The sequence below is a fragment of the Ranitomeya variabilis genome, chromosome 3, assembly GCF_051348905.1.
Source record: "Ranitomeya variabilis isolate aRanVar5 chromosome 3, aRanVar5.hap1, whole genome shotgun sequence".
In the NCBI taxonomy this organism is placed as follows: domain Eukaryota; kingdom Metazoa; phylum Chordata; class Amphibia; order Anura; family Dendrobatidae; genus Ranitomeya; species Ranitomeya variabilis.
The window spans coordinates 182,302,212-182,327,544 of record NC_135234.1 but is presented as its reverse complement, the minus strand read 5'-3'; the positions used below and the strand labels follow the sequence as shown (position 1 = coordinate 182,327,544).

The 25,333-nt window shown below is 42.9% G+C and overlaps 1 protein-coding gene across 3 annotated transcripts in view; it reads left to right on the top strand.

Annotated features, from left to right (window-relative positions):
• RHOC (ras homolog family member C) overlaps nucleotides 1-25,333 on the top strand; it is an 82,130-nt gene that overhangs the window by 3,681 nt on the left and 53,116 nt on the right. The window contains exons 1-2 of one of the 3 annotated variants that reach the window (XM_077294915.1): nucleotides 6,357-6,441; nucleotides 14,588-14,637. The exons of 1 other annotated variant lie outside the window; for it this stretch is intronic. The gene's annotated coding sequence lies outside the window, so the exon portion shown is untranslated. Of the gene's footprint in view, nucleotides 1-6,356; nucleotides 6,442-14,587; nucleotides 14,638-25,333 lie in introns of those variants that run through there. One more of the 3 variants, XM_077294913.1, reaches the window with a different exon arrangement.

The window sequence follows — 25,333 nt, the reverse complement described above, 5'->3', positions numbered from 1 at the left end:
TATAGAATCAGGTTTTGACACAAAAAAATGCAACAAAACCTGATACCTGCGTTTTTTGGTGTGTTTTTTTTTTTTTGTCTTGTTTTTTTTTTTCACCACTCCATTTCAGTGGGTGAAAAAAAATGCTGAAAGGTGACATGCTGCATTGTGCAAAAAAAAAAAACATGCAAAGCTCAAAATCTGAAGACAGAAAAGCTGTTTGCATGACATTTCTGAAATCTCATAGACTTTGCTGGAACTGTAAAACGTAGCTGAAAATTTGCATTAAAAAAGCTGCAAAAACTCCTAGTGTGAACTTGGCCTTAAAATGCACCAAGTTTATTAGCTCTTACTGAAGGTAAATTTGCTGCATTTTTAGATATGTCTAACTTTCCACCGCTTATTTGTTGGCTTACTGTGCCTATCTTTTACTGCTACCTTTTTGGTGCAATTAGTTCATGTTGCACATTGAACTATGCCTATTTTCTTCAAAGACAAACTTATTTTTCTGTCATATCACGGTCCTTGTCAGACAAGTTTCTAAAGCGCATAGTTAGTTGGTCTAAAATGTGATGCAACATTATGTGCAAAAATACAACAAATTTCAGACACACTTTTGGCCATGGGGGGCATTAGCAAATGTCCTCCCATTGTGTTTTGTTCCTTCTCCACATTTGATTACAGAATCACTTCTAAGATTTTATTTATTTCTTTTATTACTGAAAACTTCTCAGGAGGTTTTATAGCAGGCATGCACCAATTATTTTTTTTTTGTTTAAGAGCCACATTGCCATACTAAACCAATCCCAATGGCCGAAAGTGTTTTGTTTTTTTTGTGTGTTTTTTTTAAGGTGTAACTACATGACTACATATATCGCTAGAACAAGATTTGTGTATTTGAGGGGGATTTAGAGAGTTTCTGCTAAAAAAATAAATAAATAAAATAATCAGTGTGAATACACGCTACCTTTTAAACTTTGTTTTTGGAGCAGAACTTCACCAAATCCTTCACAAATTCTTACGTTTTGAGGATTTTTAAGTTTTAACATAGCCATGAAGCATATTATGGATTGCTACATGTGTACAAGATCAGAACCACGATCAGTATACGAGTGAGGCGCCAAAACCACAGTCAGTACAGGAATATGAAACCAGAACCACCGTCTGCATCTATACAGCATTGCAATGTCCTATTTTGTCCTGACTCCATGATGAGATTTCATGTCCAAAGCTTGTCTTTTCAGGCGTCTCTCTACTGTTATCAACATCACTTCCCAACACTGTGCGCTTAAAAATAAAAGTATCATTAGGGCTCATTTCCACATGCGAGTCACACGTCCGTATCTCGTATGTGGAAACCAAGCCCTGGTGCCGGCACTCAGGAGCGGAGCTGTGCAGCTCCATGTGTTCCTATGCGGCCGCACGCTCCGCTCCTGAGTGCCGGCTCCACAGCTTGGTTTCCACATGCGAGATACGGACGTGTGACTCGCATGTGGAAATGAGCCCTTATACTGCACCATAAATATAAATCTCTCCTGTGCTGGGCCACTGAATAATTACCCTTCATTGTGCTTCTTTCACAAAATATCCCCCCACACTGCCCCTTTCCATAATTCACCCTCTGCACACTATCCTTTTCCAGAATATACCCCCCCTGCAGTACTTTTCCAGAATATACCCCCTGCATGGTCCCTTTCCAGAATATCGCCCCCCTCTCACACTGCCTCTCTGCATTTTGTCCCCACTGCCCCTCGCTATACTATGCCCCCTTTCACAATATGACAATTGCCTCATAATGTACTCCATTGTCTCATAAAGTACCCCATAATAATCTCTATTGCACCTTTGTGCCCTCGCAGTAGACCCAACCCTTCCCTCCTTCAGCCCCCTCATTTAAAATGAAAATGCAGTTCGGCTCCTCCGTGGAGTGCTTGCCAGTACCAGATGTCTCCTCTGCCTTTGCGGCAGTAGTGTGATGATATCTGCAGCATTTTGACCTCATCACGCTGCTGCCCGTCAGGGCAGGGTCTGACAAACCTTGCTTGGTCCCGGCACCCCAGTTTTCAAATTAATTTGAATCTGAAAGGTGCAAATACATTTGATTAAAAGAAGGGAGTGGCGTCTCCTGGGCAGCGGTGCGGGCCACACAACATCGTTTGGCCAGCCGCATGTTGTGCAGACCTGGTTTAATGTAGACATTACTTAATGTCCTTTCCAGTCCCGGCATATTGATGACCAACACTCACCATTGTCACTGATCAGCTGTTATTTGCTCCAGCACTTGCCAGATGGAAACACTTTGCAAAGCGCACTGCAGATTTGTTCCCAGTCAAAAGAACAGGAACCGTTCTGCAGTACCCAACAGTGACTACTACTCCTTGAACAGAGCTGCAAGGCACAACCCTAAAGTTTTAACATCAGGTGCCCATCGGAGCAAATAACGGCTAATCAATGCAGGTGCTGAGTATCAGACCCCCACCAATCGAATATGGATTATCAAGGGGCCGCACGATCTGCTGTGACTAGAAACCTTTTTAAATGTATAAGTTTGTCATTGTATTTCAGTCTTTCCCGAGAAACCATCAAGACCTAGAATTGTCCCATGTGTCATGTTTCCTGTCATGCCTGAACTGTTGAATGTGAGGTTTATGACGACCTAGATGAACTGCTGGAGCATATAATTTGAGCATACTGAAGAAATAGTTTTGTTCATACATATGTTAACAGTTTCTGCATTGATTGTGCCGACAATTATAACTATTGCTCATATTGATGACTACCATCTTGGTCATTAGTCTACATGAGTTGGAACGATTTTTATAGTTCAACCTTCCTTGTGCAACACTTACAGATTGTAAACTCATTTTGAAAGTGTTTTATCCTGTTTACCTACATAGATGTCTACATGCAAGAAACATGTCTACAAACTGAGGCGCTGTGAGATTTTACCATTGTCTGCAGAGGAAATTGTAAAATGGCAAATAATAAGTCTGACCTAGTGCCAACACAAATCTGCACTGTGCATACAACAAATGGGCAAACTCATTACTTCTTGTAAAACGTTTCTTATGCTTCTTGTATCTGTATCTTGTATCTTTGCTTATGATATAGAATGTAGATTACAGATCTGTAAAGAGAGTGCATTAAGAATTGAAGATGACGCCTTTAAAGGAGTTGTGCAGTAATGGACACAACTGCTTATTAATGAGCCTGTAGGTGAAAAAAAATACCTCCAAGTTCTCAACAGTTTGGAAGGTATTAATTCTGTTTTTAATCTCCCTGGACCCATTAATAGTGGATTGTAAATTAGTGGACAGCCCCTTTTTTAAGACTAGGGTTATAGTTGTAGGATGGCAAATTCGTCACGTCTGTCCCAATGCAACGTGGTTCAGTCGAGTCCTACACTCACCCCTGATACCACAGTAAAAGAAAACAAAAAACCTGCACTCATTATTAAATTGTAAGACCATCCCAAAAAAGTGACGTTTTAGTCAAATTATGACTGGACTCAAACCAAAGTGCAGTGGAGGTATGACTGCTATGGGGAGAGGCGCTGTCACGTCATGTTTTTGGATTGCCCAAGGATAAACTGAAACTATAACTTGCAATTTGAGATAATGTGCCTATTTAGTCATTTATTTTTCTACTTGCGTCAGAGGCCTCCATTTACGAGGCTGTGTGGCAAGTTCCGTCACTTTTTACCATAGTAGAAAAAGCCCAGGATTCTGCACTTTTGTTTTCCTGTTAGAGGTGGCCTCCAAAACTGAAAGCAAATGAACCCGTATTATTCTGCATACAGTCTCTCACACGGTTGGTGTCCATCATAGGATAGAAGCATATTTATTTATTTATTTATTTATTTTACAAGAGTTCAGTTTTTCTCTTCCTGTAATGGAACCGCAAAACTGAACGCTAATGTGCTCCTAACCCCAAGGTGTTTTTACACCCACTGACTTGTCCTTTATCTGCTTAGACAGACCAACCATAATTCTGTAATAGAACGATCGTTAATTCAATCATTCTGTGCGCTTAGAATATGGTTGTTGTTCAGCATCACATGTCCTGTTTACACTGCACGATGCGCTGCCAGTGGTGATTGTTGCTTGTTTGTCCGTGTTTCCTGGCTTGTTTACACACGCCGATCACTTGTGAATGAATGTTTTAATGAACTGATTGTCTGGTGTATTGGACAGTAAAGATGAAATGTAAATAATCTGTTGAACTTTTGCAGTTAATTGATGAAACAGTAGTTTTTGTTTTTTTTTCTCCTGATTTTGGAATGTCATACAATGAGTGGTGGCTTTGGGAACTGTTCTTCTCGCGCTGTTATTTTTAATTATAGATTTTAGCTTGCATTTATTTAAAGAGGATCTGTTCTCTCCCAACACGTCTGGTGCATTTATTTATTATTTCTGGAGCGGTATATAGCATAGAGCTACGTTGTACTGTTCCTCAGTTACTAATCAAAGAAATGTGAGTAAATTGACAATTAGAATAATTAGACAAAAAGGAGGTGCACTGATGGGGTCCCAACCCTTACGATACAAAATATGTGGAATCTGGCAATCTCATAAAAAGGGGGATACATTCTGATAACCATTGTGACGGACGTAGCACCGCAATACTGCACCAGGCATTTCTGGTTTCCCAGCACAGGGGCTGCTACAGTAGGTACGGAAAGTATTCAGACCCCTTTAAATTTTTCACTCTGTTTCATTGCAGCCATTTGGTAAATTAAAAAAAAAAGTTCATTTTTTTTTTCCACTAATGTACATACACTCTACACTCAATCTTGACTGAAAAAAAAAAAAAAAAGTAGAAATGTTTGCACATTTATTAAAAATGGAAAACTGAAATATCACATGACTGCCCACTCTCACCGGCAACTTTGAATAATCTGGTTCAAAAGTCTTCAGCCACAGCCACTTTAGACTTTCATCAGAAGACTGGACAATACATTTAAAAAAATAACAAAAAAGAAACACCCCACCAGCAACGTTCTAGTGATTGTCTATGCTGGGTTTCCTAAGGCTTGTGTGATGCTGTTATGCCACTGAGCTCTGTAGCCAGTCGATGACCACTAATGGGCCCCTGTTCTCACGCCTCCCTCAGACAACGGACTTCATCCAAGGCGAGTGAGAGTACTGCAGCTCTTTAGCGGTCATGTATAGTCTCATCAGTCTTGTGGCATAAGGCTATGTGCACACGTTGCGGATTTTGCTGCGGATCCGCAGCAGTTTCCCATGAGTTTACATTATAATGTAAACCTATGGGAAACAGAAAACGCTGTGCCCATGCTGCGGAAAAAAAAAGCGCAGAAACGCAGCGGTTTACATTCGGCAGCATGTCACTTCTGTCTGCTGATTCCGCAGCGGTTTTACACCTGCTCCAATAGAAAACTGCAGGTGTTAAACGGCATTGAAATCCACACAAAAACAGCGATAAATCTGCAGCAAAAACGCAGCGTTTTTGCCCTGCAGATTAATCAAATCCGCTGCGGAAAAATCTGCAGAGGACCATTCTACGTGTGCACATACCCTCACACTGTCGCACAAGCATTGGGAGGCCCGATGCTAACATCGCTGGAATGCCACCATTTCTGGTGGGGGCTATAAGCTTTTTTAATTGTACGATTATTTATTATGCTTGGCTTATAGCACCATCATATACAGCAACACTTTATCTACATCGTCATCACTGTCCCCAATGAGGCTCACAATTTAAATTCCCTATCAGTATGTCTTTTAAGTGTGAGAGAAAAATGGAGAACCCAGGGGAAAAACATGCAAACATGGGGAGAACATACTCCTTGTAGATGTTGTCCTTGGTGGGATTTGAACCCAGGACCCCGGCTATGAGGCACTACTGCGTTTAAGAAGCGGTTATCCTGATAGTGAGGCTTTACTTAGTTAATGAGTATTCATTATTACTGGATTAGTGATCTCTCAATGTACTGAGGATACAATGTGCCTATGACAATTTATGGGTTTCCAGAAGAATAAGAACTATCCGTCCCCTATGGGTTATCATTGGAATCTCTGCTTGTAAACTTGTATACTTTTGAGAAGTTTCAGTTTCTCAAGGTCTGTGTGTGGGAGATGAAAGAATAAGATATGAGTAGACATTGAGCATTTTTAATAGTTTGTGAAGGGTTGGGTAGTCCTATATGGTTAACTGCATTGCTGCCTTAGACGTTTCATTTACGCTAGGATTAAATTTGCTTGGATGTGTTTGTCAGAATTGGCACTAATTAAAATCTGCATCACTTAGTAACTGCGGCTGGCTGTAGCTGTGAAATAAAATACTTAAATAATTGGGTCTCTGTGGAGTAGCCATGTTTATGATTGTCCCTTAACATCTCCAGCATTTTTTCTGCAGCTTTCACGACTTTTACTACCGTTTCATTTCCTATGCTTGGAAACGTCTCTAGATTTTCGGACAAGCCTTGATGTCTCTGTGCAGGTACCAGTGTCTTTCGCTGAATTTACAAGAAGTCAAAAATAAATTTCTGCTTGTTTACTCTCTTCTGTACACGGCTTTACACCCCAAACTATTAATGTGTGACTTATTGTTGTACCAGTCAGGCCTCCTAGCTCAGTAAATGCCACACAAGGTAGTTTTATTCCCTTTTAAAATATATATATTTTTATTTGGATTGAGAAAAACACAAATTTGTTTTGCTCTCGGGTTTGTGGTTTTGTACTTGATTGTAAAGATTTGAGTCTACACATTCAACCAGTAGATGTGATTTTTATTATAAAGGAAGTCATGCAGGTTCATAGTTTACTACTCACAGATAAGAAGTACGAGCGGTTCCTTCAGACGAATAGAGCAGAGCTGTCCAGGTTGACTATGCGTCCCAAAGTGCGTGAAAAAATGAGCGTGTCTCACAAAAGTACATACAGCGAGGGGGTCCAGTATCAGTCTGTTATGTATAGAATTGTCATGTAACTGATTCAGAGGTCAACCCCGACTGGACCATTGAATGGTTGCTTGAATGTAATGTGAAAGCACCCTTAGGCCGGGGTCATACTTGCGAGTGCAATGCGAGAAACTCGCACGAGTCTCTCACATCAATACCCGGCACTGCTGCCGGCACTCAGGACCGGAGTGTTCAGCTGCATAGAAATTCACGTGGCTCGGTCCTGAGCGCCAACGGTAGTGCCGGGTATTGATGCGAGACACTCGTGCGAGTTTCTTGCACTTGCAAGTGTGACCGCGGCCTTATTCCCATAATGACAGTAGTTGCATGACTATTTATATACAGTAAAAGGCCAACACATTTCTCTCTTGTACCTGTTTTTTCTTGGTGCATTCAGCTTCACATAGGAGAATTATTGGTCCTATTTGCAAAACATTTTCCAGCAGCACCCTGCTTCTCCTCAGTGCTGCAGATCTCAGCATGTACAGTTTTTACTTCAGTGAATGAGATGATCATTGATACTTTTTGAGTATAGTTTGACCCACCATTTGACACATTACATTGGTGTTGTATCCGGATCTCCAGAGCATGTTCATGTTCCTCCTACATGCATTAGATGAGCTGTCCTACAGCAATTGGGGCAATGAGGATTTCTGCCAGCATCTGTTTTTCATGAATTGGATGGATTCATCAGGAACAAATGTTCGTGGCATCAGATGGTTTTTCAGCGTACAATAGCAGAGCTGTACCATATCCTGGATGCCTGATGATTTATTACAGTTTCATCAGGTGGTCTAAACATGCTTCACCGACCACATAAGAACTAGTGAAATGGTGAAAGACTGATCTAGTGGAAATGAAGGGTAGTGAGAATTAGGGGGTGGGTGATGGCTGCATATCTCTGCAGTTTTAAACATGGGTTGTTAGTACTCTTTTAATTCTGTATGTACAGAAAACTGACACCACATTAGGAGTTTGGGAATAACTAGATCATAGAATTTCTATTTAGCTCGATGATCTATAATAGAAATGTATTTTGTTGTTCAGTGACAAGCAAATATTATACATGAGTTGGTTTACCTACAATAAGGGGCAATATTTGTAGAGTTTGCATTTTCTGTGTTGGTTCCCTCTGAACAATATAAAAACTAGTTATTTATTGAAACTGAATTTTTGTTGTTATCTGTTCAACCACTGTTCTGTTCTTCTGTGAAGCGACTGTGCTTAACCTTCTCCCAGGGGGCATTGCATGGCCTTGAAGTCTCCTTATTCCTACATCATGGTCTTTTTAAGGAGAAACGTTGCCCCTTAGATCCTACAACTATGTTGTAAACTTGGAATAGTACTTATGAGGATACTGATGCAACAATAAGCGCAACAACAATAAAAGCTGATTTTGATTTGTCAAGAAATGGGACTCTTTGCAGTTTCTGGTCACAACCCGGTATAAGGCGGGGTTTGCCTAAAATGTAACTAAGTTAGCCCAGGAGTATGCGGTCATCCAATGCTAAATGAATGCAGCATTCATATGAATGAGGAATGGGACATCACCCTTGCAAAACTGGTGGAGTCTTGAGTAGACAAGTAATGATTATTACTTTTTATTTTGTAACACTTACTACATTTGTGCAAGTTTTGTAAAATCTCATTTAAACGGACTGTCTGCACAGGATGATTGATCAAACCAAGCACAGGCGCTTGGTGCACCCTTGATGTGGACAAACATTTACGTGCTTCTTCCCAGATCTGACTTTTAAAGAAAAGGGGGTGGATAAGGTGCACTGAACTGTTTGGTCACACCAGAGGTGCACCAAGCACCTGTATTTGGTTTGAAAAGTCACTCTGTGCTCACAGACTCCTTTTAATGGTCAAGTATAGGGAGAGCCACAGTTCAATATTTAACAGCATTCAATACCTGGCAGCATAATAGTCGATGATGCCTGTCCTAGAGCTCGCTACATATCTGTCTCTAGAAAAATTGAGAATACTCAATCATGCTCCTGTAAGCCTGGGACCGACTGTACCTCACTGGACCTCAGCTCTTAGGTTATGGCTACACTATACAGTGTCTATGGTAATTATCGCTCTTTCACTTTCTGTTCCTCAGGTCTCAGTCACTATTGTAGTCACTAGCGTGCTCACCAACCTCCCCCCTTGGACATCTATTCATTGTCCACTGGACTCATCGGTGTCTCCGGTAGACTTCGCCGCTGGACACCTGCTAAACGCACTGTGTTTCACCCTCTCATGACAGTCCAGCCTTGTTTAGTGCCACTTGGGCTATCCTAACAACTGTACCCTGCTAAAGAAATGGGCCCAATGACTATTGCGGTCACTGTTATTGGCAAGAGTGAGGCCCTTATCTCATCATGGGCATATCTAATGGGTTGCTGGCATAAGATGGTGTGAATCGGTTTTCAGGACAAGACTTGTCAATGATCTGTGGTCTCTAGATGGGAGCCTTGAAAACAGTCTCTAGTCTGATGGCAGCCAAGACTCTTTGTTTTATTGGTCTGCCTAGTACAATGTTATTGTGGCATGACACTCTGCCAGACAGGCTAATCAAAAGACCCTTGCAGATGTAGAGAGGTAGGAGGCTGTGGTCAGGGCTCCAGCCAAGTGACCACAGATTACTGACATGGCCAACAGACTGGGTCCAGCTAATTGGTTAGCTCCAACTCTAATGGTGGGCATGTACCCCAAAGACTCCATTTAAGGCACTCTGCCTTTTGCAAGAGTACTGTATTTGAATAGAGGAACTTAATCTTTGCAGTGGTCTTCCACAGCTAGTTTTACTATAAAAATGTGAGCTTTTCTGCCACCTGAGCAATAAACTGTTTCAGAATAGAATATTACAAAGCACTTTTTTTTTCTGGTAGCAAAAAATTCTACACCTTCTATTTATTTAAACCCTGTGGAATGTATGTAAAAGGGAGAAAATCCACAAAGTATTTCAAATCCTTTTCTTCAGGGGTTAGGAAAGATTCAACTTGACTTCTCTCTTTGCTATGGGACTTGGATTGAATGTGATTTATGAACCCTGTAAAAATTAAGCAAGAGAATGGAAGCATCAAAAGATTGTGGTTGGTGTGACAATGCCTCACTTCACTGACTGATAGTTATTCTCATGTGCTTGGTCCTTCCCCACAGCTCTGTTTATGAACTTGTTAGATTTTTGTTTTGTCTCACTATTGCATTTAGCATGCTGCTGCTATGGCAGGTGGTGATCGCATTTTGTTTGTTACAAAACGTAACATTTAAGAACTGTTTAATTAAATCCATGAACAGAATAAAGATATGAAATATTTTGACAGAAACATGCATTGATTACCTTCATAAACTGCAAGCGAGCAGTCTGTTACTCTAACAACTCCGCTGTGCAATGTACTAGAAATGGTCCAAGTAATTCGTTAGGACCAATGTTTTCAGAGAAGTTAAAGAAGTTGTCCACTACTTGGTCGTGAATACTTGTCTGCCCAATAATTACAAAAGTATTCTCAGAGTGATACCTTTATTAGCTAACCAGAAAATACTAAACTGCTCAAAAAAAAATAAAAGGAACACTAAAATCCCACATCCTAGATATCACTGAAAGAAATATTCCAGTTGTAAATCTTTATTCATTAGGGTATGTGTCCACGTTCAGGAAACGCTGAGTTTTTGACGCAGCGTTGAGCAGCATGCATAAAAAACGCAGCGTCCAGATGTTACAGCATAGTGGAGGGGATTTCATGAAATCCTGTCTCCACTATGCAGTAAAAGACGCATGCGGCACACCTGAGAAAACTCACATGTGGCGCGTCTTTTAAGAACGCAGCATGTCCTTACATTGCAGATAAAACTCAAGTACAACGCAGGTGACCTGCCAGTGACCTCGGGTGCAGATTTGGTCAGGATTTTACCTGCATAAAATTTTGACCAAATCCTGAAGCAATCCTGAACGTGGACACATACCCTTACATAGTGAAATGTGTTGAGAACAATAAAACATAAAAATGATCAATGTAAATCAAAATGAATATCCCATGGAGGTCTGGATTTGGAATGATACTCAAAATCAAAGTGGAAAATGAAGTTACAGGCTGATCCAACTTCAGTGGAAATGCCTTAAGACAAGGAAATGATGCTCAGTAGTGTGTGTGGCCTCCATGTTCCTGTATGACCTCCCCACAACGCCTGGGCATGCTCCTGATAAGGCGGCGGATGGTCTCCTGAGGGATCTCCTCACAGACCTGGTCTAAAGCATCCACCAACTGCTGGACAGTCTGTGGTGCAACGTGACATTGGTGGATGATAAGCGACATGATGTCCCAGATGTGTTCAATTGGATTCAGATCTGGTGAACGGGTGGGCCGGTCCATAGCTTCAATGCCTTCATCTTGCAGGAACTGCTGACACACTCCAGCCACATGAGGTCTGGCATTGTCCTGCATTAGAAGGAACCCAGGGCCAACTGCACCAGCATATGGTCTCACAAGGGGTCTGAGGATCTCATCACTGTACCTAATGGCAGTCAGGCTACCTCTGGTGAGCACATGGAGGGCTGTGTGGCCCTCCAAAGAAATACCACCCCACACCATTACTGACCCACTACCAAACCGGTCATGCTGAAGGATGTTGCAGGCAGCAGATTGCTCTCCACGGCTTCTCCATACTCTCACGTCTGTCACATGTGCTCAATGTGAACCTGCTTTCATCTGTGAAGAGCAAAGGGCACCAGTGATGAATTTGCCAATCCTGGTGTTCTGTGGAAATGCCAAGCGTTGTGCACGGTGTTGGGCTGTGAGCACAACCCCCCCCCCCATCTGTGGACATCTGGCACTCAGAGCATCTTCATGGAGTCTGTTTCTAACAGTTTGCGCAGACACATACACATTTGTGGCCTGCTGGAGGTCATTTTGCAGGGCTCTGGCAGTGCTCCCCTGTTCCTCCTTGCACAAAGGCTGAGGTAGTGGTCCTGCTGCTGGGTTGTTGCCCTCCTTCGGCCCCCTCCATGTCTCCTGGTGTACTGGCCTGTCTCCTGGTAGCGCCTCCAGCCTCTGGACACTACGCTGACAGGCACAGCAAACCTTGCCACAACTCGCATTGATGTGCCATCCTGGATGAGCTGCACTACCTGAGCCACTTGTGTGGGTTGTAGAGTCCGTCTCCTGCTACCACGAGTGTGAAAGCACAACCAACACTCAAGTGACCAAAACATCTGCCAGAAAGCATTGGTACTGAGATGTGGTCTGTGGTCCCCACCTGAAGAACCACTCCTTTATTGAGTGTCTTGATAATTGCCAATAATTTCCATCTGTTGTCTATTCCATTTGCACAACAGCATGTGAAATTGATTGTCCAACAGTGTTGCTTCCTAAGTGGACAGTTTGATTTCACAGAAGTTTGATTTACTTGGAGTTATATTGTGGTGTTTGTGTTCCCTTTATTTTTTTGAGCAGTGTATATGTTTGCAAGATTTCAGAGCACAGAGGCTCGTTCAGGCAGGACTACAAATAAATTTAATAAGAAAAAGGCCCAACATTTAAGGGATACTACAGTAGGACATTTGTTCATGAGGTGGGAGAGGTGATGCCTCCTAAAGAAAAGCCAAGGAAATCAAATTATAATAAGATATTTTGATTTTATTTATGCCTATGCCTCTATATCCCTTTAATTTTTTTTCTTGGGACTTTTGTATAGTTATGACCCATGTTGGGTTTTGGAGTGTTTTTTTTTTTTTTTTTTAAGCTGCTAGAGGCAAGGGGAGGGTTTTTAGGTTCAACCCAGAGGGGAGTGGCCCAAAGGCGCTAAAGGCTAGTGTAAGGCCATGTAGCCTCTCTCTGCCATAGAAGCAGTGCCATATGAAGCTGCCATAGAGTTCTGCTGTTCTATGGTCTGGTAAGCAGCACCAAGAAGGAAAAGTTTTGGCATTATGGAAACTGCGTTGACATGCAATCAACTGCCTAAGGGCAGAGACAGACTGGTGTATATCTCATGTGAGAATCGCATCGTAAACCTCGTACTGGCTGTCGGCCTTTCTGACCTGAGCTTGACAGCTGCATAGAAATACATTATACTGTCTTGCTCTGCTCAGGTCAGGAGAGGTGTCGGGCCAGTGTGTGCAGTGCGATGCGATCATCGCATGAGTTATACGACAGTCTGGCTCATCCTTAACAGTATGTTCCCACGGTCAGTAAACGCTGCAGGTTGGACGCTCCGTACATCCACAGCGTCCAACCTGCAGTGGCCAGATGTTACAGCATAGTGGATGGGATTTCAAGAAATCCCATTTCCACTGTATGCATGGACGCCTCTGGCTTCCCTGCGGAGACAGACATGCGGCGCGTCTTTCCAGACCGCAGCATGTCCTTATCTTGCGGAGAAGCTCGGTCTCCGCAAGATAAATATCAACAGTCCAATGTATTGGACGTGGTGATTCCGCACGGTTCAGTGAACACATGCGGAATTGCCTGTGTTCAAAAGTTGTCAACGCTTTGGACGGAGTGGACATGTGCTGCGTCCAAAGTGATGCAGATTACTGAACGTGGGACATAGCCTAAGATCTTTTCTGCCTCTCTGAATGCCCTTGGGAACGCAAATAAAGATCTGCTACTGGGGGAGTGGAGTCCAGAGTTGTTGCAGGACATGGTAGCCACACAAGTGGCTCACAGTAGCACATACAACATGAGACTGGGTGGTGTCAAAGAAAAATCTCCTTGGACACTAGAGAAATGACTCAACCAATTTAGTACCAAATCCATGTATGTGGAATGAAGACCAGAAACATCTGGCTACTGTATAATATTGTCAGCTCAAACCGTAATCCCAGGAGTAAGAATGGTGTGACTTTTGCCTCATGACGGCTTCTTATTTATTTTATTATATTTGTGCATTTGTTTGCTTTAGTCAGATCCTAAAGGTGACTCACAAATTTAAGATGTAGCTGAAGTTTCCATAACAACCAATAAGTACTCTTGAGACCATTCAATACAGTTCTTTCTATCAAAGTGCAGTTCTACTGTTGCATGGTATCATATTCTCTTCTATATTTAGCTTCACATTTTGTCTGTATCTTAAACTACAACACATTTGGTTAGAAACATTGCAATTATAGAAGCTTAATTTTTATTTCTGACATATGAACCGTTTTAGATGGGTTTCATGAGGCACTATGGACTTTCTGGTGACCCGACTACTGTATGAGGTTGGGGAACAAGCCGCACTGTAGACTAGTGAGACGGGCTGGTGCTTGGTGGCGTCACCTCGTCCGCTGCTCTGAATTGACAGGTTTCTTAGAACATGGGCAAAGACCTTTTCAAGGCAACGTGCAGAGAAGCCGCCAGGGACCCACCTATCCAACTAGTCTATAGTGCGATCTAGGTCCCCAACCCCTATTAAAGCACCGTATGTCTTTTTTTTAAACATTGTCACATTTCAGAGTCAAACGTACTTGGCTGATTTTATACAGTCATTTTATCGACTTGTTTCTGCAGGCAGACCTTGGCCAACAACACACTTCCAATGATCTGTAATAGATCGCTCAGCGTGCATAGGCTACCATTGTTCTTGTCCGTGCTGGTGCTGTTTACACAGGACGAAGTTCTGCCGAGAACTGTCTGACCTGCATTCTCTTTCTCTCCGCGTGTTTTCTTAATTCCTGATGCAAGTTGGTGCAAGGTAACTTTGTTTTTGTTGTGTTTGCAGGGTCCCATAACCCTCCAGTCAGGATACATTCAAGAGCACAAAAGCTAAACGTAAGGATTGCCAGTCTTCCTACCTGTCCAGGCATGCTCTAAATGTTGCCTCTTGTCTTGTTCTGTTTTTTTTTTTTTTCTCTTCAATTTCCTTGTATATATTGCAAATCAGATGCTAATGGATTCTGTGATACTTTGATACATTGACCCGTCTTCCTTGTATAGCGTAGATTCTGCTTGACGTGTGGTTGCTTGCTACATAGTAATGACTAATGATCTGACTTATTATAGGATGTTGTCAATTTTCTTTTTTTCCTCCCATCACCCCACCCTCAGTAGGTTTGTAAGTCATGGAGCATTGTATTTAGTATGAGGCCGGATGAGCAGGACGTGAATGTGGAATTCCCCTGTATTAAGCCTACAATCAGGAAGCGCACACTAGGAGTAGATATTCCAGTTGCACCTCCGTTAAATCATTTCCAGCAAAATTGTCACTTTTTTTTTTTTTTTTTTTTTTTTAAATCTTTCACTGTGTACAAAACAGAACATTCTTCTGAATGGAGGGGAAAAGTAAAACATTAAATGTATTACGTATAAATCTAGCACATGCTGACAGTAAAGCTTTGTGGTCATCAACCATGTACTGCGGTTTTCCTGAACTACTGCACTTACAGCATCTGTCTAAAGCAGGGGAGCCCAACCTGTGGTTCGGGTGGCTTTTGGGCCTGTGATGTGTGGTCTATGGCTGCCTGCCAACTTGGTGCTTTATCTCCAGGTAATGGATAACGCTGTGAAGAGCAGGTCTCCAAATGATGACTTTTGTGAGTAATCCACCACAGGAGAGCAGATCGGGATGCACATATAATGGCCTTGGTTGTGGAGAGATAAATAATGTATGGTAAGCTGGATTTGATAGTCTGATTAGGAGTGCTTGGTGGATACAAGTGTACAACCCGACTGTGATTTCTATAATAGCTTTGACTATTATACCTGAAATGGGGGTTCTGGATGCCACTACTGTTGGGGGAGGTGGCAGCTGGATGTCTTTACTCAGGGGGTACTCTGGATGTGGCTTGCATCCCTCCTTCACAGGAGAATGTGGCTCTCGCGCTAAGAAAGGTTGGGGATCACTGGTCTGAACAATGTGGGGGTGATTCACTAAGACTATGCTTGGTATCTTTTAGTCTTAATAAAGCACTTCCTGGCGTACACTGGCTTGATTAATTAAACGCTGAGAATCTGATCAGTGCCAGCTTCAGGTTTTTAAGCGCCCCGGGTGAAAGTCTCAGTGCGCCCCCCCCTTAACACATACCACGATTCATGATGCACAGATACAGCAGAGAAATATAGGTATAGTACAATGCCAGATTTCACTTCTTACATGAGTGACAGCTATTGTAAATTCTACAATACCATACAGCAGACAGGCTTTATATAAGTCAACCACTTATATGCCAATTTTTGTGACCTACTCCCTTTTCCTCAGTTACCAGTAGGCATTTTATTGTTAGCTGAACTTGCTGCAAAGAAAAAAATGCATACATTGAATATGAACATACTGATCCAAAGGGCAATTATTAAACTGCACACTGAACCAAGAAGTGTTATATTTTTTAGATAAAACGTTATAATTTTATTGGTATACAAAATACATAAAATAAAACACACAAGATAAAACAATGCCCCATCAACATAAAAATTAGTCATTGTGGCAGATAAGAGTAGAAAAAATCTAGAAGCTAGCAGGAAAGCATGAGGCAATATAAATATTTTTGATTAATTAACATAATAATCAAGCATGCTGAGAAAATATCTCTTGGCAAAATTGAATGCAGCACATGTTTTTGAATTAAAAAGTTCTTAGTGCCCCTTAATTATAATTGTACTTGTGCTACAAAAAATGACTGCCAGTCAGATAATATAATACAATGAGCAGCAAGGGCTACTAAAATTGCCGTGTTTAAACAAATTCAAGAGTCGCTACACTAAGCCCATAAAGAACGCTGATAAGAGTAGACTAGCGATAAGCATTCACCTTTAATATATCATATACTGAACAGAATCAAAGCGTAGTATATGGGCAAACAATAGCTGACGCAAAAATTATAGGTCCAATTGTTAAACAAAAATAATAAAACACCTAAATACACAAGTTCAGGATACCTTCACTAAATGAACCTAAGCGCCCAGTATTGTGTATGTATTTGTCCTAATATACATGTCCCAGCAAAGCAAAGGCAAAAAATCCGCCCTTGAATCATATGCTAAACTAGCCCAATAGAAATAATCATCAAAAGCTGTGTCCAAAGAAGTGCGCAGCTAAAAATGAGCGGACGCTATTGTATTCAATGTGTCCACTTGCTAGTATAAGATAGACCTTTCAATGACAAAGCCCACTTAACACAGGTATATAGCTTATTCACCATATAAGCAGAGACTGGCGTGCCACATGTGGCTGGCAGCAGGAAGCATCAGATTCCTAGGTAATATGTATTGAAGTTTTGTGTGCTGCTTATATGGTGAATAAGCTATATACCTGTGTTAAGTGGGCTTTGTCATTGAAAGGTCTATCTTATACTGCGCACTTCTTTGGACACAGCTTTTGATGATTATTTCTATTGGGCTAGTTTAGCATATGATTCAAGGGCGGATTTTTTGCCTTTGCTTTGCTGGGACATGTATATTAGGACAAATACATACACAATACTGGGCGCTTAGGTTCATTTAGTGAAGGTATCCTGAACTTGTGTATTTAGTGTTTTATTATTTTTGCTTAACAATTGGACCTATAATGTTTGCGTCAGCTATTGTTTGCCCATATACTACGCTTTGATTCTGTTCAGTATATGATATATTAAAGGTGAATGCTTATCGCTAGTCTACTCTTATCAGCGTTCTTTATGGGCTTAGTGTAGCGACTCTTGAATTTGTTTAAACACGGCAATTTTAGTAGCCCTTGCTGCTCATTGCATTATATTATCTGACTGGCAGTCATTTTTTGTAGCACAAGTACTATTATAATTATAATTAAGGGGCACTAAGAACTTTTTAATTCAAAAACATGTGCTGCATTCAATTTTGCCAAGAGATATTTTCTCAGCATGCTTGATTATTATGTTAATTAATCAAAAATATTTATATTGCCTCATGCTTTCCTGCTAGCTTCTAGATTTTTTTCTACTCCTATCTGCCACAATGACTAATTTTTATGTTGATGGGGCATTGTTTTATCTTGTGTGTTTTATTTTATGTATTTTGTATACCAATAAAATTATAACGTTTTATCTAAAAAATATAACACTTCTTGGTTCAGTGTGCAGTTTAATAATTGCCCTTTGGATCAGTATGTTCAATAATTGATTGGAGTGTTGCCCATCCCTTGGTTTATGGTGATGGGCCTGGGTTATATGTTTACATACATTGAATATGACAATTTTTTAATGGAAAACTTTTTAAAGTAAACATTAGAAAGTATTAACGTAGAACATTTGTAAAAGTGCAAAATGGGTAGCATATAGCACAGCCCACATAGCATATAGCACAGCCACGTATTATTATTATTTTTATTGTTATTTATATAGCACCATTAATTCCATGGTGCTGTACATGAGAAAAGGGGTTACGTACAGGGTTATAGGTAACATTTACAGTAAACAAATTTACAATGACAGACTGGTACAGAGGGGAGAGGACACTGTCCTTGCGGACTTGTATTCTAAGGGATAATGGGGAGGAGACAGAAAATCGGGGAAGCGGCAGCTCTGGCGGTCGTCAGGCGGCAGCTCGGGTGGTGGTGAGGCGGCAGAATGGCTATTGTAGGCTTTCCTGAAGAGGTGAGTTTTCAGGTTCTGTCTGAAGGATCCGAGGGTGGTGGATAATCAGACGTGTTGAGGCGTGGAATTCAAGGATGGGGGGATATTCGGGAGAAATCTTGGAGGCTTTGTGTGAGGAACGAATAAGTGTGGAGGAGAGTAGGAGGTCTTGGGAGGACCGAAGATTATGTGAGGGAAGATACTGGGAAATTAGTTCAGAGATATAGGGAGGGGACAGGTTGTGGATGTCTTTGTAGATCAGTGTTAGTAGTTTGAACTGGATTCGTTGGGGAATTGGGACCCAGTGGAGGGATTTGCAGAGGGGAGTAGCGAGGAGAGAGGTGGATTAGCCAGGCAGCAGAGTTGAGGACAGACTGCAGTGGTGCAAGAGTTAGCGGGGAGGCCACAGAGGAGGGTGTTGCAGTAATCGCAGCGGGAGAGAATGATGGCATGCACAAGAGTTTTAGTAGATTGTGGGCTGAGGAAGGAACGGATTCTGGCAATATTTTGGAGTTGGAGCTGACAGGAGGTGGCAAGAGTTTGGACGTGTGGTTTGAAGGACAGGGTCGGGTCGAATGTTACCCCGAGGCAGCGGATTTCAGGTGCAGGAGAGAGCATGATGTAGTTTACAGTAATAGATCGGGTAGGGGGGTTACGCGAGATGGGTGGAAAGATGATGAGTTCGGTTTTGTCTACATTGAGTTTTAGGAAGCGAAAGTTGAAGGAGGATATGGCTGATAGACACTTCGGGATTCTGGGCAGCAGAGAGGTGACATCTGGGCCAGAGAGGTAGATGAGTGTCATCCGCATACAGGTGGTACTGGAAGTCATGGGACTTTGAGTTGTCCTAGGCCAAGGGTATAGATGGAAAAAAGTAGCGGCCCTAGGACAGAGCCTTGCGGGACTCCAACAGAAAGAGGGCGGAATGAGGAGGTAGTGTGGGAGTGGGAAATGTGCGGTCGGAAAGGTATGAAGCAATCCAGGACAGGGCAAGGTTTTTGATGCCAAGGGAAGAAAGAATCGACTGTGTCGAAAGCAGAGGATAGGTTGAGAAGGAGAAGGATGGAGAACTGTTAGCTTTGGCTGTGAGTAAGTCATTAGAAATTTTGGTCAGAGCAGTTTCGGTGGAGTGGTGGAGGTGGAAGCCAGATTGGAGGTTGTCAAGAAGACCGTTAGGTGGGAGGAAAGTTGAGCATGGACATGCTGCTCAAGGAGTTTGGAAGCAAACGGGAGCAGTGATATGGGGCGATAGCTGGGCATAGCAGTTGGGTCAGGTTACCTTTTTTGAAGATGGATGTGATGGTGGCATGTTTGAAGGCCGAGGAGAAGGTAACAGAAGATAGGTTGAAGAGATGGGTTAGGGCTGGAATGAGCATGTTGGTGAAATTGGGGAGCAGGTGGGAAGGGATGGGTCAAGTGCACAGGTGGGGAGGTGTGATTTGGAAAGGAGGCAAGTTCTCCTTCAGTGATGTTGGAGAGGGAAGTTATTGGGGAAGGGCAGAGGTCTGGTATATGGAGCGGTTGGGGTGGTGGAACAGTAAAGGTTTGCCTTGTTTGATCGATCTTGTTTTTGAAGTAGGTGGCAAACTCCTCAGAAGAGATGAAGGGAGTTGGAGGAGGCAGTGGTGGGCGGAGGAGAGAGTTAAATGTGCTGAACAGTTGTTTTGGGTTGGATGATAATGAAGATACAAGGTTAGTGAAATAGGTCTGTTTAGCAGAAGTGAGGGGTAGTTTGAAGGCAAGTGTAGCTTGTTTGAAAGCAGTGAAGTCGCCTGGCATGCGTGTCATTTTTCCAACGCCGCTTCGTGACCCTGGATGCTTGTCGGAGTTTTTTGGTGAGGTTAAGCCAGGGTTGCCTATTGTTTTGTCGCACTTTGCCGTTCATGAGGGGCGACTGAGTCTATGGCTGATGTGAGGGTAGAGTTATAGAAAGTGGTGGCACTGTCCTTGTCGTGGAGTGAGGATATGGAGGACAGGAGTAGAAGAGAGACTGAGTCTGAATGTCTAGATGTGCAAGGTTTCTGTGAGGATGTGGTAGTGGCTGGACATGGGGGGGGGGCAGGTGAGGAGGACAAGGATGAGAAGGTGAGTAATGATGGTCAGATAGGGGGAAGGGACAGGTTGTGAGATTACATAAGGAACAGAGGCGGGTGAAGATGAGGTCTAGTGTATGTCCGTGTGTGTGGTCGGCTGTGGAGAACCGCTGTGTAAGTCCAAAGGATGAAATAAGGGCCAGGAGCTTTGAGGCTGCTGGCTGTTGGATGTCAGTAGGGAAATTAAAGTCAGCAGAGAGAAAGTGAAGAAGTCAGGTGGAGAAATGGTCAATGAAGGCAGTGGCTGAGCCCAGTGGTCGGTATGACAGCCATTTGGAGATTAGAGGGAGAGTAGATACGGACAGTGAACATCGAAAGAAGGGAGGATAAGGGAGGGTAGAGGTTGCATAAGGCTGAAGTAGCAGTTTTTAGAAATAAGGAAACCCACTCCTCTGCCAGAGCGAGGAGTGTGGGTAAAGTGGAGGCCACCGTAACTCAGTGCAGCAGGGGAGGCTGTGTCGGGGCGCCAGCCAGGTCTCAGTGAGGGCCAGGAAGGAAAGGTTGCAGGAAGTAAAGAGATTGTGGATCACGTGGAGCTTGTTGCAGACAGAGCAGGCATTCCAAAGTGGCCCAGAGAGAGGAAGCAGGGTGGTGGGGTAAGTGGCACAGATTTTAAGTGTGAGGGGTTGCGGTAGTATCTCATAGTATGAGAAGGATAGGGGTGAGGATTTGTGGGATGTATGAGGTGGGCGGTATGTCGCCAACAGTGAGAAGGATCGGAGAAAGGGAAAGCAGGTGGGTGAAGGAGTGATCGGCTTATATTATATTTTAATAGGTGAGGTCTGAAGTTAAAGAGCAGGTCTGCGGATGAAGCGAGGTGGGGGGGGAGAGGGGGGGGAGATAGTTATGTGGTTTGAGGGTGCAGGGGTTTCGGGTTAGCGAAGGAGAGTGAAGATTAGTGGAGCAAAAACAGTGAGGGCAAATGTGAACATGGTAAAGAGCAGGGGAAAACAAGAAGGCAAGTGAAATTAGAAGACAGGGATTAGTCTTATCTTCTGGCCGATTTCTGGTATATTTCTGATATACTTATAAAGATGTCACTTTAAATGATGTCACATCTGATTAAAGTCATATCTGACCAACTCCATTCCACTTATACCATTCAATTGTCCATGAAATGAAGCCAGGTGAGAGAGGGAGGGGAGGAGGGAGCAAATAACAGATTGCAGTTAATAGAACATTTGACTAGCATCAGATGAAGACAGAGGCAGGATAAGATAGAAAGATGGGGCTAGGTGTGAGGAGCACAGACATGTCAATATGCATTCAGTAAATTGTCAGTATGATGAAAGGAATTAAAGTCAGGGAAAAAATAGCAGCGTACCAGGTAGAACAGAGGGAGGGAAGTGCATGGGATTCAGGGGTGCAGTGGGTATTCCTGGTTACGAGACAGTTCAGACGAACCTGTGGATGGAAGCAGATGGATCAGGGCATGATAGCATGAAGGAGAAAATACCGTGGGTTACTATTGTGGTATATTTCTGATGATACACTTAAAAAGATGTCACATCTGACTAAAAGTATAGTATATAGCACAGCCTGCGTAGTATATAGCACGGTCCAGTAAAATGCACTCCTCACCTCTCCTCGTGCTTCCTGCTCCTATCTCAGCGGCTGCACTGCCTGGCACACAGTGAGTGCACGATGACGTTATCGTGCACCCGCAGTGTCAGAGGCAGAGCGGGGAATGATGGGAGAGGGAGCCACAGCTGACGTTCTCTCCTCCATCATTGCTTTGAACTGTACCGGCAGACGCCGGTATAGTTCTATACGGCGGGGGATTCGACGCTGGCGGCAGGTGGGCCCCCTGCCTCACAGGGGCCCCATAGCAGCTGTGTGATGTGCCGCTAGCTGAGGGCCCCTGGGGGAGCGGGGGCCCTGGGCAGCTGCCTGCCCCTAACGCCGGCCCTGCCTGCAGGGGCCCCCTGGAGCCTCAGTATACCGTACCGTGAATGGGCCCCCTCGTCTCGCCAGGGCCCCGGGTGCTGCTGCTGGCCCTCCATTTGATACACAGCGTGTGCTGTTGCCAGAAATGTACACCAGCCAGACCAAGTCCTGTTCCGCCCGTTGCTATGCAAGTGTTGGTGTAACTAGCTCAGACTGGCTTGTAAAGGCCAAAACTTGCAATATTTTTGCGCTACTCCATTGAAGCAAATTGGCCTGCGTTGCAATCCCACATGCAGTCTGAGGTGGTCTGTGGCCCCATTCTCAAAATCCAAACCTAAAAAATGTGGAGGTTGGCAAAACCATGCCCAAAAGGAGTCACACCTGAACCACAGTGGTGGGTATTAAAAGGGTGCAGCTTAAATGTCCCAAATTTAGCACTTCATATGTTGGTAATAGAATATATCTTTCAGTGCTGAATTTTCCAGATTTGCGGTGATACCCATGACTCTGAAACGTTGTCTTTATATGCTGATACTTTGACTGTAGATATCTTTATTGAATTAGGTGTGAATTTCTCACACCTGTGAACTGTTTACTGTAAAGATAATAATAAAATGGTAGTGGAAAGCTGCCAAAGTGCAATCAAAAGTCAGACTTGTGGCCAGAATAGCGACTTTACCCTCGGGGTTGATACGGGGTGTTGCAGTGAGCGATGACTCTAACGTAACAATCATGCAGATGGTAGACTTGGGCCTTGTACGCTCCAGTGGAGCCTGTCGGAGGGTTACTATGGAAACCTGGCAGTGTTTGCCCTGATGGTCTCCCTGATAAAGATTACAAGGAGCATTGTGTATCCCATTCAGTGTTGGGCATATTTCTGTTCAAAGCTAAAATCTGCATAATGGCCCAAATCTTTTAAGGTGGTTGTGCCTGTTTTTTTGGCATACTTTGTGGCAACATTCTGGCACATAACTGTGTAAACCGATTTCATTAAAATTGAGGAGTAGTAAAATAAAAAACTGTTGTGCGCCTTGTCTGGCAACTGGATTTTTTCATCTGCTTCCTTCTTGGAGTAGTGTACCGGATTATTATGTTATATTACTTGTTTTTCTGAAGGTCTTAGTAACTGTGGAAGATGTTTAGTAAAACAGTCTTCATGCTCTAGTATTTGAGTGTAGCTGTATCTACAAGAAGTCCATTTTAAAGGGGTTGTCCACTATTAAACAGGACAGCACTGAAAATAATAACAGCTTATGCTCTATTTCCTCTCCGGCGCTGCATCTGCTGACTTTCACTGGACAATTTTATATCACACGACCTCTGCGGCCACTAATGGGCTGCTTTGCTCACACTACTCTTGGACGAAATTGGCATCCAATGAAGGTGTGGGCCACTGACTGTCTGCAGCATGGCCATGGCATTACAGTGTCACACAAGTGGCAGCAGACACAGTGCCAGTGAGGAAAGTGAGTATATGCGTTTTTATTTTCAACAGGGTCCTACTTTAATTTAAAAAAAAAATAAAAATCCAAAGACTGTAGCCAATCAAATGAGTTGTCCACTACTTGGAAACTCCCTTTATTTGGCTATTGTCATTGGATATTTTTTTCCCAATGCTCTTTTATCCAATATATGTGTCATTTCCCTACACCCCAATGCTTGGTGAACTGCTTCTTTTTACACTAATTATATAGGTCACCAGTATATATACATACAATCAAAGATATCAAAAAATACAAACTCAAAAAGATCAATTCAATATGAGGAGAACTTGAGTCATAATTAGTGTTGAGCGATACTTTCCGATATCGGAAAGTATCGGTATCGGAAAGTATCGGCCGATACCGTCAAAATATCGGATCCAATCCGATACCGATACCCGATCCCAATGCAAGTCAATGGGACGAAAATATCGGAATTAAAATAAACCCTTTATAAACTTGTAGGTTCATTCTACATGAAGGAAAACAACTAAGAATAATGTAGGATGTATTGGGGGACGTGGCGGAGACATTAAAGGCACAGAGGTTTAGCCCAATGTAATAGAATAGCAGGATTTTGGGGGTTTTTTATGACGTTCGGCGGTAGAAAGATTTTGACTGTTAATTTTTTTTTTTATTTTGTCAGATATTGATGTTTCACTACTTCCACGCCCTTCACCTTCTTTTTTACTTCTCCCACACTTTCTTCTTCATTATCCTCATCATCAGCTTCTTTGACATTAACTTCTTCACCTTATACATCTTCTTCATCTTCTACCTATTATTTTTTTGGTTACATTGTTCATATTCTTTTTATTTTACTATTATCTTCATCATATTCTACTTCTTCATCATATTCTTATTTGTGACAGGCATTCCCGTAGTTGTTATCTATAAAAGTTTGAAGATTACACCTTCCGTTCTGCCTGTCACAAAACAGTTACATTTGTCCGCGTTCAGTTTGGCCTGCAGCATCAGGCTTTATCCAGGGGCACCACGAGGAGGAACGGACTCACCCCCATACACTGCTTAGTCTTCTTCTGCTTATAATTTAGATAATATTTTTTGCTCTGATATTTAGTGTTATGCTTAATGTTCTTCTGCTCTTTGTTCTGCAGCCTCTTGTTCTTCTGCTTCTCGGTCTTCCAGGTCGTCGTCGTCTCCAGGGTCGTCGTCTCCGGGGTCGTCGTCATCGGGGTGGTCTTCAGGGTCGTCGTCTCCGGGGTCGTCGTCATCGGGGTGGTCTTCGGGGTCATCGTCTCCAGGGTCGTCGTCATCACAGTGGTTGTCGTCTCTGGTGTCGTCGTCATCTTAGGGGTGGTCTTCCGGGTCATCGTGTTTAGTCTCTTGAACTTGGAAATGTAGCAGAAGGTACAAGAAGGCTGAGAAAATGCCGAGAACCAGCTGATGGAACTGGAACTCGGATGGCTACCCGAAGGTCCAAGAGCCAATGGAACTACCGAGGACCAGCTGACGTTACTGG